Consider the following 15,722-nt stretch of genomic DNA (forward strand, 5'->3'; position numbering starts at 1 on the left):
AGACTCTGTCTCAAAAAAGAAAAAAAAAAGAAGGCCTAAAAACAGTGAAAGCCAGTAGCAATTAACTTCCAAATGCCATTCTACATTAAAGAGAACCAAATATCCTTGGAGAAATGGCTGACTGCAAGGTTGGGGCTGTGAGAGTACAAAATGAGTGTAGAGCAGGGGTTCCAACCTCCAGACCATGGACTGGTACTGTGCAAGGGATCTAGGTTGCGTGCTCTTTATGAGAATCTGAGGCCTGATTATTATAATGTAATAAAAATAAAAATAAAAATAAAGTACACAATAAGTGTAATGCACTTGAATCATTCTGAAACCATCCTCCAACCCCCTGGGTCTGTGGAAAAATTGTCTCCCGTGAAACAAGTCCCCAGTGCCAAAAAGGTTGAGGACCAAAAACCGGTCCCTGGTGCCCAAAAGGTTGGAGTGCACAATAAATGTAATGCACTCGAATCATTCTGAAACCATCCTTCACCCCTGGGTCCACAGAAAAATTGTCTTCCATGAAACCGGTCCCTGGTGCCAAAAAGGTTGAGGACCGCTGGTGTAGAGCATCTTCGTGTCAGAAAGTAAGGAAGTGCTCAAAGACAGAGGGAACGCGTCTAAAGGATGTGGGAGCCAGCTCCACTGGGTCCCCCACTGGCCAAATCTGGGGCAATTTGTGTATCTAAATAAATGATGAGGATAAAGAATCCATAGCAATATGGATTCTGCATCGCAGTAAATCATTCTGCATCAAAGTAAATAATGAGGATAAAGAATCCATATTGATGTGAATGAATGAAAGAATGGATGAATGGGAAAAAGGGAAAACTTTCCTTGATGGTAAAATTCCAACTAATTAATGTAGAAGGAATGATGGAATCAGAAAATCACCATTTCAAAGGGAAAAGTAGCAAATTAACACTAAAGAAACTTGGCAGACATCACTTTAACCAGCGTTCAAAGTATTTTATTTTATTTATTTTTTTAATGAGGCAGGGGTCTTGCTATGTTGCCTAAGCTGGTCTGTAACTCTTGGGCTCAAAGAATCCTCCTGCATCAGCCTTTGAGTAGCTGGGATTACAGGTGCATGCCACCTTCCAGTCAATAGTGTTGAAAGTTTAACATCAGTTGTAATGGGATATCATGTGCCTCCTGACGTGAAGCATTGAGAACACAACAACAGTTCTGTGAATTTGTTGCCAAAAATGGTAACTTGACTTGAGTCATGAAGAAATATCAGACAAACCCAAATTGAGGGACACAAAATATCTGGACTGTATTCATCAGAAATATCAAGGTCATGAAAAACAAGGAAAGACTAAGTAAGAAACTGTTTGTAATTAGAGAAGACTAAAGAAACCTGACAACTACATTCGATTCACTACCTGGGATTTTCTTTTTCTATAAAAGTCATTATTGGGGCCATTGGTGAAATTTAAATATGGTCTATAGATTAGCTAATAGTGTTTTATCAGTGTTAATGTCTTAATTATCCTGATTTTAGTATTATGCTATGGTTATGTAACAGAATGTGTTTAGAGAATACATGGTGAAGTATTTAGAAATAAGGGGAATCACATCTGCAACTTACCCTCAAACAGTTTTTGAAATTCACACACATACACACGCACGCACGCACGCACACACACACGCACGCACGCACGCATGCAGAGATTACAGAGGGGAAAAAAACAGAGGGAAAGATAAAACATCTATTACAAATATTACAGATGTTAACTTTTGGGGAATCTAGGTAGAGGTTACAAAGTAATTCCTTGTACTATTTTTTTTCCCCCCAAGACAGAGTCTCCCTCTGTCACCCAGGCTGGAGTGCAGTGGCGCGATCTTGGCTCACTGCAACCTCTGCCTCCCAGGTTCAAGCAATTCTCCTGCCTCAGCCTCCTGAGTAGCTGGGATTACAGGCGCCTGCCACCACACCTGGATAATTTTTGTATTTTTAGCAGAGACAGAGTTTCACCATGTTGGCCAGGCTAGTCTCAAAGTCCTGACCTCGTGATCTGCCCGTGTCAGCCTTCCAAAGTGTTGGGACTACAGGCATGAGCCACTGCAGCCGGCCTCATCATAGTATTTTCGTAACTTAGTATAAATCTGAAATTTTGTCAAAATAAAAATTTAACAAAATTTAAACAATATATGAAGTGTATCTCTTTAAAAAAGGGTAAGGGATTTCAAAGTGATTTCTTATTCTTCTTTCACTATTTCCTCAAATATTATCATAATGAATAATTTGGTGAGTAGCTTTCTAAATTTTTGCTATGCATATACAAATACATGTATACGTGTGTGTCTCCATGTTTGTTCCTGTACAATTGCTAGTAGGTTCATACTCAACTATACAATAGAATATTCTGCTTCTTTTCTTTTTTTGAGATGGAGTCCCACTCTGCCGCCCAGGCTGGAGCGCAGTGGTGCAATCTCAGCTCACTGCAACCTCTGCCTCCCGGAGTTCAAGCAATTCTCCTCCCTCAGCCTCCTGAGTAGCTGGGATTACAGGTGCCTGCCACCACACCTGGCTGATTTTTGCATTTTTAGTAGAGAGCGATGGGGTTTCATTATGTTGGCCAGGCTGGTCTTGAACTCCTGACCTCAGGTGATCTGCCTACCTTGGCCTCCCAAAGTGCTGGGATTACAGGAGTGAGCCACCATGCCTGGCCTGCTGCTTGATTTGTAAAATGCTATATTACTGACACTTTCCCATGTCAGTACGAATACATATACCTCTTTTTTTTTAAAATAACTAATGCAGTTCTATTATATCTAGGGCATGGATGTAATATAACTCATATACTAATTTTCCCATTGATGAACATGTGGATTGCTTTCTTTTTCTATAAAAAACTGCAACTAATGGCCAGATGTTGTGGCTCACACCTGTAATCCCAGCACTTTGGGAGGCCAAGGAGGGTGGATCATGAGGTCAAGAGGTTGAGACCATCCTGGCCAACATGGTGAAACCCCATCTCTACTAAAAATACAAAAATTAACTGGGTGGCCGGGCGCGGTGGCTCACGCCTGTAATCCCAGCACTTTGGGAGGCCGAGGCGAGCGGATCACAAGGTCAGGAGATCGAGACCACGGTGAAACCCCGTCTCTACTAAAAATACAAAAGATTAGCCAGGCGCGGTTGTGGGCGCCTGTAGTCCCAGCTACTCGGGAGGCTGAGGCAGGAGAATGGCGTGAACCCGGGAGGCGGAGCTTGCAGTGAGCCGAGATCGCGCCACTGCACTCCAGCCTGGGCGACAGAGGGAGACTCCGTCTCAAAAAAAAAAAAAAAAAAAAAAAATTAACTGGGTGTATTTGGTGCGTGCCTGTAGTCCAAGCTACTTGGGAGGCTGAGGCAGGAGAATCGCTTGAACCCACAAGGTGGAGGTTGTAGTGAGCTGAGATCGTGCCACTGCACTCCAGCCTGGTGACAGAGTGAGACTCCGTTTCAAAAAATGAAAAACAAAAAACTGCAAGTAATATTTTTGTGCATTTGCCTCTATTTTCTGTGGTATAGATGTGGAATTCCTGAGTCAAACAATATTTGTATTTAACCTATTGATAAATATTGCAAAGACTATTGCACTGTAGAAAGCACAAAGTGCAGCTAAATAGCTTCTCTTAATGACCACTGGGAGAACCATATGTTAGCAACAAGTGTGAGTAATGCTAAGTCAAATTTGTGGGTCATTTGGATGAGCCCTTATGGTCCATGAGCACTTACAGCTGTGCATTGCTTGCTGGCCAGCACATAGCAATGGCAATGAGCCATGTGTGCACTGCTATCAGCACAGAGAAGGGAGAGTTGCCCTTGTATATTACTTGTAAATTATGTGTTATCTCATGCAGGCTGGTACATGATTACAGTCTCCCAAGAGTTAATTGTTAACTGGAGGGGTTATGCTAATTCTGTTAAGTGCCCATTATTACCTACATGTTTTCTGTTGTGTTTATTTTAAGAATGCAGGCAGCTATTAATTATTGCGACAGTCGGATCACTGTTTACCTTCTACTTTACTTCCTTCTCTTTACTATTTTCTTATCTTTTAGTCACAATTGATGTAGCAATATCGGTTATATATCGTAAGAAAATATCAGAGGTATTGAGAAAGGCTTACTATAAATGAATAAATATAATAATTTATTTTATTATTCCACCCACAATCCCCCCTAAAAAATATCTGTTTTATCCAGTAGTCTGGCTTTTCATCTGCAATAAATATGTCATGTTTTGTGAAAGGGGTGTATGTGTGAGGGAAAGGGGGCAGAAATAGTTATCCCAATCAGATATATACTCAGAGATTGTTTCCAGGCCAACAGAAGTGCTTTTGAATTATTGCTGTAAATTAGCATATTAAAAATAGAATAATTTTTAAAGTATAGCAGGTTAAAATGTGAAAATCTTTAGGCAGCGTAAGGTTTGTTATTATGTGACTTTAAAACAGTGGAAGGAAAGATGAAAAGATAGTTTTCAAGTAATATTTATTGAGTTTCTCTTCCAAGTCCTGGGCTGGGTGCTAAAGAACACAGATGAGGCTGGGCGCGGTGACTCAAGCCTGTAATCCCAGCACTTTGGGAGGCCGAGACAGGCGGATCACGAGGTCAGGAGATCGAGACCATCCTGGCTAACACAGTGAAACCCCGTCTCTACTAAAAAATACAAAAAAATTAGCCAGGCGTGGCGGCGGGCGTTTGTAGTCCCAGCTGCTCGGGAGGCTGAGGCAGGAGAATGGCGTGAACCTGGGAGGCGGAGCTTGCAGTGAGCCCAGATCGCGCCACTGCACTCCAGCCTGGGCCCTGGGCGACAGACCGAGACTCCATCTCAAAAGAAAAAAAAAACACAGATGAACAAGGACATTGATGTTCTCTGTCCTTGAATAACACACTTTTGTGGGACACAGACAAATGAGCACGTAGTTATGATATGAAGGCTGCATAATATTGACATATACTGGATATAGATGTAAAATATCAAGGGAGCAGAGAAGAAGAAATAATTAGTTTTGACTGAGGGTATCAGAAAAATTTCAATGGAGATACGATCTTTGGCCTGGGCCTTGAAGGGTGAGTAGGAATTCTAGGTTGGTAAGACAAAATGGAAGACATTTTCAGGCACAGAGAATAATGAATTGCATGAGTGAAGGCAGAAAGGCTTTTGGATTCCTTGTACACCTGTGGCCTCCAAGAACTCTGAAAGTTAATGCAAATCCTAGGCCAGTGCTTCTCACACTTTCTGTGTACACAAACCATCTGGAGCACATTAATATTCAGGTTCTGATTCAGAAGGCCTGGAGCGAGCCTGTCATTCTGCATTTCTAACAAGCTCCCGGGGGCCTGGGGACCACACTTTGAGCAGAAAGGCTGTAAGCACTGTAAACTGTTGTGTGTTTCAGTCAGGCCTGCTACTTGGTGCAACCTAGAAACAAGATGGAGATGACACATTTGTCTTTTGCCATAAGAAAATTTATAGCAAGTATCTGAAGGCCCTCTTTTTGAGACTGTGATATTTCAGAAACAGATTCTGCATTGTCCTGAACCAGCCCCGGTGTAAAGAGAGTGACTCATCCTGGAGGCCACTCGTCCAGATGACATGGGAGCAAGCACTACAGGAAAGGTGAGGGAAAGGTCCCGACAGGCCCGACTAGTTCCTGTGCATCCAGGGCAATGGTGAAATCCTTAGTGTGAGGGGACGGTGGAAGGAGGTGGGAAGAAAGCCAGGCATGTAGTATTTTCACAAGATTTAAATTGGTTGGGGCTCCTTCAGAATAATAATCATAATAATAACTAGAAAAACATGACCCCAATCGCCACTTTGAGTTTTTTTGGATGATGCTTTCTCAGGTGTTGAATTTTTAGTGAGAAAATAGCTACATCACTTGGAATGGTTTGTTTTAAATTCATAACTTTTTTTTTCTTAAAAAAAAAAACTTTTAAAAATCTTAGAAATAGGCACTTGTTCTTTGCAGAACACTTGACAAAAAACAAAAAAACCAACCAAACAAAAAACCCCCCATAACATTTTGGGGTGGTCATAGTTCAGTAGATGATTTGGACTAATTTCCTCTCCTTTCTATTTTCTATACATCGCCCAGTTGTCTACCCTCCTTGGGGTGTTGGCACCAGTGAGGGTTTGGTAATATGGCAAACTGTTATCTGCAGTCGCAGAAGAGCTGCGGGGCCCGCTTGTTGTGCTAGAGACAAATTGTGATCTCAAAATGAGGTCACTGAGCTTTTCTTCACTTTCATCTTCCCTGCTATTTATGCTGATTGTGAAATGGAATAGGAGACTTCTTAAGATTAATGAAGGAGGAGGAGAGATTAGGTGATTCTTTTTCACAAGAAGGATCATTCTAGTCATGCCTTCCTTTCCCTAATAAAATTTACAACCTACACAGATAGCCTGAAGCAGACCACATGGCTAAAATTTAGCACCCAGGGATTGGGATGGGCTTACTACCTCTATCCCAAAACATCCCCCACATAAAGACTGTTGCAGAGACAAGAGATCGTGCTAGATTGTATTAGGAGGATAAACAATCATCAACACCAAGGACTCACTAAGGATAATCCAGACAGATGTCTGAGCTTGTTGGAGAGAATGATAAAACCAGAGGCTGAAGGAGACTAGGTGATGAGGACAGCACAATGCAGTCAATGCATCTTTGATGTATTCCCAAGCACAAGGTAAGAGCCCAGGTCATCTGGATGCCTGCATCTTGGGACTTAGTAAATAAGCAACTTGGGACCAGAGTTTATCTCTTTCAATTTTGCTTTCACCAGAATTCCTAAAAGAGGGATTCTCGTGTTTTAGAGGCATATTTAACACCTGGAAGAGTTTGTTGGGAATGCAGATTCCTGGGCTGCAGCCCAGCCTGCTGACTCAGAGAAGCCCCTGGTGATTCTCGGGAGGTGGACTGAGCCCATCCTGTGAGCATAATTGCCTTAGTGAATTCACACTGACTGACAAGGCACTTGAGGAAAACAAAACAAAACAAAAAGACTCGGCCGGGCGCGGTGGCTCACGCCTGTAATCCCAGCACTTTGGGAGGCCGAGGCGGGCGGATCACAAGGTCAGGAGATCGAGACCACGGTGAAACCCCGTCTCTACTAAAAATACAAAAAATTAGCCGGGCGCGGTGGCGGGCGCCTGTAGTCCCAGCTACTCAGGAGGCTGAGGCAGGAGAATGGCGTAAACCCAGGAGGCGGAGCTTGCAATGAGCCGAGATCGCGCCACTGCACTCCAGCCTGGGCGACAGAGCGAGACTCCGTCTCAAAAAACAAACAAAACAAAACAAAACAAAACAAAACAAAACAAAAAAAGACTCAAAAAAAAAAACAAACAAAAAAACCAATGTAGGTCTTGTGACACTAGGAAAGAAAGTCATGTTTTTACCTCTGCTGGTCTCCCACCAGGAGCTACGGGCAAAGAAGGGAAGAGACCCAAAGCAGAGAAAACACAAAATAGACAAACCTCAATTTTTACATCATAGGGGCATTTTAAAAAGGCTGTGTATAATCACATTTGTGTGAGTTAATCTTTACTTTCTGTTAAGTCTAACTCAATGTATCCACTTTTGATTTTTCATGTGGTAGTGACTTTGTCACCTTTTTTTTTTCTCTTCTACTTAGCCCAGCCTCTCCATCCGGAATTGAACTGCCTGTGAAGCAGCTACAGAGAGCACCCAGGGCCATTTGCCTCATAGCAGCAGAGCTGCTTGTTTACCGAGAGCTCCAGCCCCTTGCTGGCAAAGGTGGACCTCTTATCTCTCAGGGATCACTCTGCCTCTGGGTTCCTGCATCCCTGTGTGGGATTTACACTCTGCCCGAGGGCCTGGCTCCTCCTGGGTTCTGCTCCACTGTTCCCCAGCTGACCTGTCAAGTTGTGGTTGGAGACCCAGAGTGACCCAGCCCCTACATCGCCCATCAGACTTGTTGCCCTGGTCTGGCTGGCCATTTATCTGGCTCTGGGATTATCTCTAAAATCCTGAGGGCACCAACCTTCTAGGAGTCTGATGTGGGCCATTTTCCCTGGAAATATAAATGAAACTGACTGGCGGGGGAGCACTTATAGCTCTTTCTGGTCTTCCTGGTCCTGGGTCCAAACTAAAAGGATCTTTTTCACCATTCCCACTGTCCCTGCTCAAATCAATTTCTCCTTATTTGTCATAAGGACCACCCTGGTGCTCTTCTGACTCACCTCCTTCCACCTTTTTTAGTCTCTTCCAGTCTACCCTCCGTTTGGCTGCCTGAGGGAACTCTAAACTATGGATCTGACATCATCACCCTGCTGTGTCCCTTTAACAGTTCCCCATTATCTGAGGGCAAAGCCTAAATTCACAGTGGCCCACAAGGCCTTATCTCACCAGCCTGATCTCTCTCTCTCTCTCTTTCAAATCTCCCCCCAAATGCCACTTTTGCTCTAACTATAGCCAACATCTTATTCTTTTTAGGACCATGCCATCTTCCAATGCCACATTTGTGTCCTCATGTTATGTCCTCACCCTGGAATGTTCTCTCTTCCCGTTTTTGTCCCTCTTGCTTTTTCTTCAGCCTTTTTTTTTTTTTTTTTTTTTTTTTTTTGAGACAAGGTCTTGCTCTATCACCCAGGCTGGAGTGCAGCTTCGACCTCCCAGGCTCAAGTAATTCTCCCGTCTCAGCCTCTTGAATAGCTGAAATCACAGGTGTGTACTACTATGCCTGGCTAATTTGTTTGTTTGTTCTGTAATGACAGGGTCTCCCTATGTTGCCCAGGCTGGTCTCAAATTCCTGGACTCAAGAGATCTTCTTGCCTTGGCCTCACAAAGTGCTGGGATTACAGGCATGAGCCACCATGCATGGCCTTATCTTTTTTCTTGAATAAGCATCTCACCTTGTCCCCTAGGCTGGAGTGCAGTGGTGTGATCTTGGCCCACTGCAGCTTTGACCTCCCCGATTTAAGCAATCCTCCTGCCTCAGCCCCCACAAGTAGATGAAACTATAGGCGTGTGCCACCACACCCAGCTAATGTTTGTATTTTTTCTAAAGACAGGTTTTTACCATGTTGCCCAGGCTGGTCTTGAACTCCTGAGCTCAAGTAACCCACCTGCCTTGGCCTCCCAAAGTGCTAGGATTACAGGCATAAGCCACCACACCCCACCCTCCTTTAGCTCTTTAACGTTTTGCTTTTTTTACATCTAATTATGAAATGGTAAGTATTCGTGACAGAAAATTCAGAAAGTGTAGAAAAGAAAACCAACCATAGTCTCATCTCTCATAAGCAACAAATGTTAATATTTGGGCATAGTTCCTCCAGTCTTTTTGTTCATTTGCATTTTTCTTTTTATAACTGACAGCATTCTATACATGAACTCTTAAATTCATTTTTAAAAAAAGTTTTTGAGACAGGGTCTCTGTTGCCCAGGCTAGAGTACGGTGGCCCAAATGCAGCTCACTGCAGCCTCAACCTCCCAGGCTCAGTCTCCTGAGTAGCTGGAATCACAGGTACACACTAACATGCCCAACTAATTTTTAATTTTCTTGTGGAGACGGGGTCTCACTTTGTTTCCCAGGCTGGTCTCCAATTCATGGGCTCAAGTGATCCTCCCACCTTGGCCTCCCAAAGTATTGGGATAACAGGCGTGAGCCACTGTGTTTGGCCTGTGTTTGTCTTAAAATAGTCTTAAATACCAACCTGGGCAATATAATGAGACCCTGTCTCCACAAAAAGTAAAATAATTTGCTGGGTGTGGTGGCATGTACCTGTAGTGCCAGGTACTTGAGAGGCTGAGGTGGGAGGATTGCTTGAGCCCGGGAAGTTGAGGCTTCGATGAACCATGATTGCACCACTGCCCTTGGGTCTGGTTGATACAGTAAGACCCATGATTGCACCACTGCCCTTGGGTCTGGATGATACAGTAAGACCCTGTGTCATTTTTTTTTTTTAAGATATTAAAAAAAAAAACAACTTTTTTTTTTTTGAGATAGAGTCTCACTTTATTGCCCAGGCTGTAGTGTAATGGCACGTTTTTGGCTCACTGCAACCTCTGCCACCTGGGTTCAAGTGATTCTCCTGCCTCAGCCTCCCAAGTAGCTAGGACTACAGGCGTGTGCCACCACGTTCAGCTAATTTTTGTGTTTTTAGTACAGACGGGATCTCATCGTGTTGGCCAGGCTGGTCTCGAACTCCTGACCTCAGGTGATCCACCCACCTTGGCCTCTCAAAATGCTGGGATTACAGGCATGAACCACTGTGCCCAGCCAAAAAAGCTTTTTGAAAATATAGTTTAAACATTTTCGAAGAAAATTTTAGACTTACAGAAAAGTTGCAAAAATGGTATAGAGAATTCCTGTATATTCTTCACCCAACTTCCCTTAATGTTAACATCTTATAACCAAAGTACAATTACCAAAACTAAGAAACTTTTTTTTTCCACCATAAAGTTATTACTTTTCTCTTTGTAAATAATATTTTTTTGGGGAGAGATACTTTGAGACTGTACAAGTATCCTGCTTCTCCTTAAACTTTTGCCCATCAATTTTAGCGTCCATCAGTGGATACTGCTTGTAGTTATTATTACTGTGATATTCTAATCATGATTTTCTATTTCCTTATTCCTTACATTTTACAACTGGAATTATTCTGTAAAGTAAAGTTGTACTTTCTCCTCAATTTATTTATATGGTATGGACTCAAAGATTTTTATTTAACCATTGGGTTTTAATCTAGTACTATCATAATATAGTACTATGCTTAATCCAGTACTATTCTTATTTATTTTGTTGCTCAAATTGTTTCAGCCTTGGCCATAGGGGGCTCTTTCAGTTTGGCTCTCATGCCCTTTCAGCAAGATTCCCATCTTTTTTTTTGTGGGGGGGCACTTCGTTACTTTTTAGCATAATTTCTGTCTTACCTCTCCTAGCTCTGGAATCCACTATTTTTTCAAGGAGCCACAATTTCTTTTGTTGGAGAATAGTATTTAGAAAACAAGGTCTACAACTTGTATTTTGGAGTAAAAAAACATGGATATTACTAACAGCTAAGTATACAGATATTTTTTCGGTAAGTTTAAAGTAAACACACTGCCACCAATTTTTTCAGTTCTACTAAATCACATTGTCAATTCAAATGGATTATCATTCATCTATCTTTGTCTTTATTCTTCCCTCCATCCTTCTCTCTCTTTCTTTCTCTTTCCTTTTATTCTTACTTTATCTTGAAATATAATGAGAAAATGTACCTCATTGATTCTTCAATCCAGGTGAGTTTGGATATTTCTTTCATTCATTCAATAAAAATTTAGTGATTCCAACTGAGTCAGGCTCTAGGCAATAGAGACATCCTCTTTTGGTTAATATTTTCATGGAATATCGTTTTCCATTTTCTCACTTTCATTCTATTGGTATTGTTGGATCTAAAATGAGTCTCTGTGGACAGCATATAATTGGATCATGTCTTTTTATCCATTCTTTTAATCTCTGTCTTTTGATTAGAGATTTTAATCCATTTATATTTAAAGTAATTACTGATAAGAAGGGACTTCTGTTATTTTGCTATGTTTTCTACATTATGGCTTTTTAGTTCCTCATTTTCTTTAATTTTTACATTACTGTCTTTTGTGTTTAGTTGTTTTTTTGTTTTTGGAGAGAAATGTTTATATTCCTTTCTCATTTCTGTGTGTGTGTGTGTGTGTGTGTGTGTGTATTTTTTTTTTCCATTGCTCAGGTTGGAGTGCAGTGGCATGAACATGGGTCACTGCAGCCTTAACCTCCTGGGCTCAATTGATCCTCCTGCTTCAGCCTCCTGAGTAGTTGGGACTAAAGGCACAGGCATATGCCACCATCTCCAGCTAACTTTTGCATTTTTTTGTAGTGACAAAATGCCTGGCTCCCAAAGGGGTAAAACAAGAAAAATGGAAGAGAAAAGAGGGCCCTTACCCTTTAAATCTCCTGAAGTCACTTCAGCTAAAGGCAGAGGGGCTTGCAAGAATAGGAGGTGCAACAACAATGACTACCTCTTTGTATGCACTTCTGTGTTCAGACGCAGACTATTTGTCTAAATAATGTCACTATAGACATGAGTGTACAAATACCTAAGACCACCAATGTCAGTGGTCTGATTTTTAAAAATCAATTTTAATTACATAATTTTCAACATCTCATATGGGTCCCCACATTATTCTTGCATTTTAGAATTTCTCTTGTGTTCTCTCCTATTTATTTTTCCAAATGGATTGTTTTTCCAACTGCACTCCAAAAATGTCCATTAAAATTTTGATAAAAATTATAAAATAAATTACATAAATTAAATATGAATAATTACCTTTTTGGGAAACCAAATATTTAATGTGTTCACTAAATTGTATCAATACAATTTCAAGCAAATGCCAATTGGGAGACCAAGCCCAGGAATTCACAGAGGAAATAATCTTCCAAATAATAAAGAGCACTAAGGTGATCTTCCACTTCAGCCACACTACTAGTAGCTATAAGAGTGTAAGCCAGTCAGTATTATCCAGATTACTGAGCGTTTACCGCAGCATCAATTTTCAGAATTCTCTGGACAGTTTCATTTGCTAGGGTCAGAGCAATAAATGAAATCACAAAAGTTGGGCAATCAACCAGTTCCTCCAAAATGGAAATACCGCCCTTTTGATATTAATGCCTGCAATTTTTTTCTTTTTAGGCATGTTGATTTCTTAGTTCTGTTACTGTAGAAATGAGATTCAATGCCAGCATTTTCAGCTAGTGTAGTTGGAATGACTTCCATAGCATCTGCAAAATATGAACACAGGAAAATTCCATACCACTCGATGTTCACAAACATTCAGTTAACCATAGGGCCAATTCTATTGGAGCACCACTTCCTGCAGTAAGAGCTCTCTTCACCAAACAGCAAATAACACATAGCCCATCATGAATGGAGGGCTCAATTCTTCAGTCCTATGACAACTTTAACTGTTTTTCCAGCACTTATACAGCCTGTAATCTTGAGCAGTTTTCCAGAACCATTTAAACTGACCTCAGCTAACTCAGCAAAACCCAGCATGTCAGCGTGACTTGGTCAGTATGAGCAACTGGCTTGGTTCCAATTGTCTTACAAATGAATTCAACATCTTCTTTTTCAATATTCTTAACCAACATAATAATTTTGTTCAGGAAATGGCATGGAAGATCACTAGAAGCATCTCTAAAGTGTCCTGTATGAGGAGGACATTATAACCCATTTGTAAAAGTTTGCTACACTAAACTTAAAATATACGCTGTCTCTCTCATAGCATTTAGTCCATCTGAACATTGTCAGAAACTGCTACTTGATTTCCATATCTGTTGGGAGCAGATAAGCAAAACTGAATGTGCCCAATCTTAGCCTTTTCAAATTGGGTTATGCCAGAATTTACCCCTTTCTGGGTGAGAATAAGACCTTCCACCAACTCACAGTCATTAATTTTTCCACCAAGTTTCTTAACTGCAGTCATGTATTGCTTAACAATGGGGTATAATCTGAGAATGGCATTGTTAGGTCATTTTGTTGTGCAAACATCATAGAGTATACTTACACAAACCTAGGTGGTATAGCCTACTACACACTTAGGTTACATAGTATAGCCTATTGCTTGGTAGGCTATAAACATGTACAGCATGTTACTGTATTGAATACTACATATCTAAACATTGAAAAGGTATAGCAAATACATGGCATTATAACCACTGTCATATATGCAGTCTGCTGTTGACTGAAATACTGTTACATGGCACATGACTGTATGTTAATATCTCTAAGATTTACAGTAGTACCTGTGGCTGGGTCACTTTCATCACTGCATTTACACTTGTCGGAGAAAGCAGATCTTGAATACTGAAAGACATCCTGTGAGTTCAAAGAACTCGTGGCACTATTTAACAAAGTTTCTCTGTCATTCAGTTCCACAGGTTGAGATACGTTACTTAAGATCTCAATACCCTTTTCCAAAGACTTCTGGGATGACTTGGAAGTGATGGTTGGATGAATCCCTTTCTGAAGAAGCTCGGCCCAGGAACCCATGAGAGAGCCAGCAATAGTGCCTACTGATGTGGTACCATCTCCTGCTTCTGTATCTTAGCTCCCCCAGCATTCTGCTGCTGGATGTGACACTTGTATTTGTTTCAGAATGGTGGCACCATCATTTGTAGTGGTCACATTGCCTTTTCCACCTTGAATTTTTTTTCCCATTCCTTTTGGTCCAAGGCTGGTTTTAATAGCATCAGCAGCAGTTTTGGCTGTGATGTTGCTGAATCAGATCTCAGCCTGCTTGTCATGTCCCTGACAGGCACCCTTCACACACAGCTGGAAGCCCTGGTGGGTGCCCTGCCCCACGGTCCAAATGACGTCTTTACTTGGGCATGTTAACTAAAACTTTCTCCTTATGTGTTACATCTTGTTTTGTTTTTTGTTGCTTGTTTTGCTGTCAGGTTCTAAAGATGTGCTCCTTTAGGGTTAGGCAAAGGCTCCAGGATGGCTATGGAATTCCACTAGCGAGCTAGGGGGCCACAGGAATCTACCAGCTGGGGGACTTTGGCCAAGTTACTTTAAACCATAGTTCTCAAAGTGTGATCGCCAGACCAGCATCATCAGCCACACCTGGGAACCTATTACAAATACAAATTCTTGGGCCCTGTTGGAGACCTATTGAATAAGAAACTGGAAGTAGGGCTTAGCCATTTACGTTGAACAAACCCTCAAGATGATACTGATGAATACTTAAGTTTGAGAAATACTGTGTTAAACCATATTTCTTAACCTTGGCTGCACAGTAGAGCCACCTAAGGAGCTTTTCTCTATCCACCCCTATTCTGATTGGTCTGGAAGGGGACCAGTGACAGGAATCTTGAGTCTAATGCATAACCAGAGTTGAGAACCACAGCTCTAAACTTGTTTGTGTATAAAATGGGGGAAAATAATACTTACCTCTTAGGGCTGTTGTAGGAATTAAGTGATGTAATTTACAGTAAGAATGAAGCAGGCTGGTGGCCCACGCTTGTAATCCCAGTGCTTTGGGAGGCCGAGGCAGGTGGATCACTTGAGGTCAGGAGTTAGAGACCAGCCTGGCCAACATGGCAAAACCCCATCTCTACTAAAAACACACAAAAAAATTAGCCGGGCGTGGTGGTGGGCGCCTGTAGTCCCAGCTACTCCGGAGCCTGAGGCAGGAGAATAGCGTGAACCTGGAAGGCAGAGCTTGCAGTGAGCCGAGATTGCACCACTGCACTCCAGCCTGGGAGACAGAGCGAGACTCTGTCTCAAACAAACAAACAAACAAACACCAGAAAACTAGCTGGGTGTGATAGCGCACGCCTGTAGTCCCAGCTACTTGGGAGGCTGAGACAGGAAAATCTCTTGAACCTGGGAGGTGGTTGTTGCAGTGAGCCAAGATTGTGCCACTGCACTCCAGCCTCGGCAACAGAGCAAGACACTGTCTCAAAAAAAAAAAAAAAAAAAAAAAGTGAAGCAGTGTCTAGCAAATGGTGAAGCACTTGACAAATGATAGTTACGGGTATAATAATACTCAGAGAGATTAGAGCTACATCACGAGGTCATGAAAAGACAGTGGGACTTTGAGGGCTCAGTGTTGGTTTATTCAGGTTATGACGCTGAGGTTGCGAGGCCATGCACTACAGCTATCACTAAGCAGAGTTTTTATGGTTGCTTGTGGGTCTTTGTTCATGCCATTTGCTTCAACCCTTTCTCTCTGCTTGTGAAAATCCTACATTAAGAG

The 15,722-nt window shown here is 41.9% G+C and overlaps 1 pseudogene; it reads right to left on the bottom strand.

The window, feature by feature from the left end:
* Positions 1 to 12,486: 12,486 nt before the first annotated feature.
* LOC100426100 (T-complex protein 1 subunit delta-like) lies at positions 12,487 to 14,278 on the bottom strand (annotated as a pseudogene).
* Positions 14,279 to 15,722: the final 1,444 nt, after the last annotated feature.

This window comes from Macaca mulatta, chromosome 3 (assembly GCF_049350105.2).
Source record: "Macaca mulatta isolate MMU2019108-1 chromosome 3, T2T-MMU8v2.0, whole genome shotgun sequence".
NCBI lineage: Eukaryota > Metazoa > Chordata > Mammalia > Primates > Cercopithecidae > Macaca > Macaca mulatta.